Consider the following 3,562-nt stretch of genomic DNA (forward strand, 5'->3'; position numbering starts at 1 on the left):
CCATGATCCCGGTCGAGATAGGAGAACCTACCTGGCGGACAATTCAGTTCAATGAGGGCAATAATCAGTCCCTCCTCAGAAACAACCTCGATGAAGTAGAAGAAATCCGGGAAAGAGCCCGTCTCAGAGAAGAAAGCGTGAAAAAGAAGACTGCGGCGAAGTTCAACTCTTCCATCGTTCCTCGCCAATTTTCCGAAGGAGCCCTAATACACAGAAGAGCAGACATAGGACGGGCAAAAGGCAAGTTGGGACTCAACTGGGAAGGACCTTACCGAGTCATCAGCAAGATCGGCAAAGGAGCGTACAAGCTTCAAGACTTGGCAAGAAAAGACATCCCCAGAACTTGGAACGCCGCCAACCTCCGGAGATTTTATGCTTAGTCGACAACCCCGTGCGCGGGTGGTCGCTTTTCTTTTGTAATCTTTTCCACTTATATGATGAATCATTTCCTACAATCTCTGTAATTTCTACTTACACCCAAAGGATCGGTCTTCACCCCTTTGCCCGGTGCCGACTATGATCTTCTACTTACACCCAAAGGGCCGGTCTTCGCCCCCTTTGCCTGGTGCCGACTATGATATTCTACTTACACTCAAAGGGCCAGTCTTCGCCACCTTTGCCTGGTGTCAGCTATGATCTTCTACTTACACCCAAAGGGCCGGTCTTCACCCCCTTTGCCTGGTGCCGACTATGCTCTTCTACTTACACCCAAGGGGCCGGTCTTCGCCCCCTTTGCCTGATGTCAACTATGATTTCTCCCTACACCCAAAGGGCCGGCCTTCGCCCCCTTTGCTTGGGGCCAACCATGGTTTTTTACCTACATCAAAGAGGCCGATCTTCGCCCCCTTTCTTTTTCCCCAATACCAACTAGGGTTTTTAACCCCGCCCAGGGGGCCGGCCCTCGCACACTTAAATAGCTTTTCTCTTGTTCCCGAGAGACAAATCCGCATTCGCCTGGCTAAAGACGGGCAAATTCAGAGCCAAAACTATCATATTCAAAACACCCAGAAAATGCCACACAATTGATTGTACAACATCACACAAGAATATTAAAGGAGAAAAGAGCGAAATTCTTCATTAAGACGAAAATGAGTTACAAGGCGATCAGAAAGAAAAAGAAAAAATTACAGGAAACTTAAACACTGAATTACAAAGCCCCCCCCCCCTGGCCAGGAAAAGACATCAGCGTCGGCTCACCATCATCGCCCCCCATTAGCAGGCGCCCGTCTTCAACATAGGCTCCCAAGCCACAGCGCGGGCCTTCCAAGCCACAGACTCCCTTTCTCGCCGGCGAAGCGCTTCCTCTTTAGCACGAATAGCCCCTTCTGATTCCATCACTTGGGCGGTCAATTTTAACGTGTCACTTTCCAAAAACCCCACGCGAGCAGACAGATCCACCACCTGGGCCTTGGCAACCTCACCCAACCTGATTAGCTCCGCCTTCTCAGCAGCATGGGCATCAGCCAGTCTTTGCCTCTCCGACTCATGTGCAGCTCAGAGTTTCGACGTCGCCGCGTCCGCCACCCGCGCCTCCAAGACCCCGTCCACCTCCAGATACTTCTGGATAGAAGCAATAAAAATGACACTTCCTTTCACGTTCTGCAACAGGACGGACAGAGGTACCTTGTCAAAAGTCTCCTTGGCATTGACGTTAAGGAGCGCCTGTTCGATAACCCGAGGGACGTTAACAGGGGAAATACGATCCTGACGCCCCCCGAACCCCCTTCTTCCTGGTCGACTCGGATGAACGACCAACATCTTCTCCAGATGGCTGTCCAGAAGGTGGGGGCACCGAAGTACCGGCTTCATCCCCAGTTGATGCGGGCGGAGGGAGTCCGGCAGTTTCGACAGGAGGAGCTGCTTCAGTTGACACGACAGTTGGCGTTTGAGGAACCTCGTGGACCAACTCTTGTTCCACCTCATTTTGGAGCGGCCCCCCACTCTCTGAAGAAGGCGGCGTATTTTCCTGACAGGAAGACCCCTCAGTAGGACAGAGACCGGGAGATGACGTCCTTTGACGCTTGGAAGAAGCAGCATCTTTTTTAGCCAAGGCAGCGGCAGCGGTCCTTTTCAAGAGAAGACTCTTCCTCAGCTTCTCACTCATTTTGGTCTTTAGCGCGACTGCACAAAGAGGAAGCAAAATATCAGTAAACAAGATAGACAAATACAGACAAACAAAAGTAAAAGGTCCAAATAGTAAAAGGTAAACCCGGTCCACCCACCGACAAGATCCACTAAGACACTGCCCCCGTCACGGATCGTCGAGCAAGGAAGAATCCCCCCCTTGTCAATCCAGTAGGATATGAGTTCAGCAGCCTTTGCCTCCTCCGGAGTTAAGTCCCCAATCTCCACCAAAAAGCCTTTGGAAGGGCGCTGATGAATTTCCTCCTTCCAAGAAAAAGGAAACCGCGGCTCGCCCGACTTGCTAAGACACCAATCGTTCCACGCCCGCCGAACACTAACCTTGAAGTACCCGCCCTTCCATTTCTTCTCGTTTGAAGAAAACGGCGTCAACAACCCCCGTTTTGGCCGAGAAATCAGACTCGTCCAACCATGGCGTCCTTCCTTCTCTTCATCTGAATTGGTGCGATGTCCGACCCGGAACATCCAGAAAAACAACTTTAGAGTGCAAGGAAAGCCCGCCGCTCGACACATGATCTCGAACGCCCTAATAAACCCCCACGAGTTTGGGGTCAGTTGGCTCGGTGCGAGCTGCAAGTGCGCCAAAATTTGAATATCTCACTCCTCCAGTGGGAGACGAAGCCCCAGGCGCCGGACATACGCTTCATACATGAAGAAGGTATACTTATCTTTCTTCTCCTCGGCAAAGTCGTAGCAGACCCTCTCCACCGTCCGAGGAGCAACGACCTCAAAACCATGGAACGACTCTTTAGCCACAGACAGGCTAAGAGAGCTCCCATAAGGGAATGTACTAGGCGTCCCAAGTACTTCCCTGTCCACCCACCAATAACGGGAGTCCGCCCCGGTCAATTCCGCTGGAACAGACAGTTGCGCAGCCTTTGATTTATAAGTCCTCATCGTCATGAACCTGCCATCACAAGAATCATCAGATTCAGACTCAGACTCAGAATCAGAACTGCTAAGCCCATATTTGGCACGCAATGAGGCCAGAAAGGCATCGACACCCTTCTAGAAAAACCCCACACCTCCACCTCTGGGGGAGGAGGGAGAGACTACACTCAACGGTTCAAGAACCTCCACCAGTGCATAAGACGAAGGGGGCAATTTCTGGAAACACGGTGGAGGTCCAGGGAGGATCTCCACGTCGGAGTCAGACTCATAGACTCATAATCACAAATAAAAACCATGAAGAACAGAAGGTTACCTGGGTTTTTGAAGAAGTTGGAAGAATCCAAAAGGAGATCACACGAGAAGCAAGAAATGGCAGAGTGAATTCAAGGGTTTTTGAAAATGCGTAAAAATGGAAACATCACGAAAACCTCTATTTATGGAAAAACCTGGACCATGGGCCAGATCACCAGGCCCATCCATGTCCTCATCAGAACCATAGAAAAGCACTCGAGTGCAATCCAAGGGAAAT

The sequence above is a fragment of the Lupinus angustifolius genome, chromosome LG10 (genome assembly GCF_001865875.1).
Source record: "Lupinus angustifolius cultivar Tanjil chromosome LG10, LupAngTanjil_v1.0, whole genome shotgun sequence".
NCBI classification, from domain to species: Eukaryota; Viridiplantae; Streptophyta; class Magnoliopsida; order Fabales; family Fabaceae; genus Lupinus; species Lupinus angustifolius.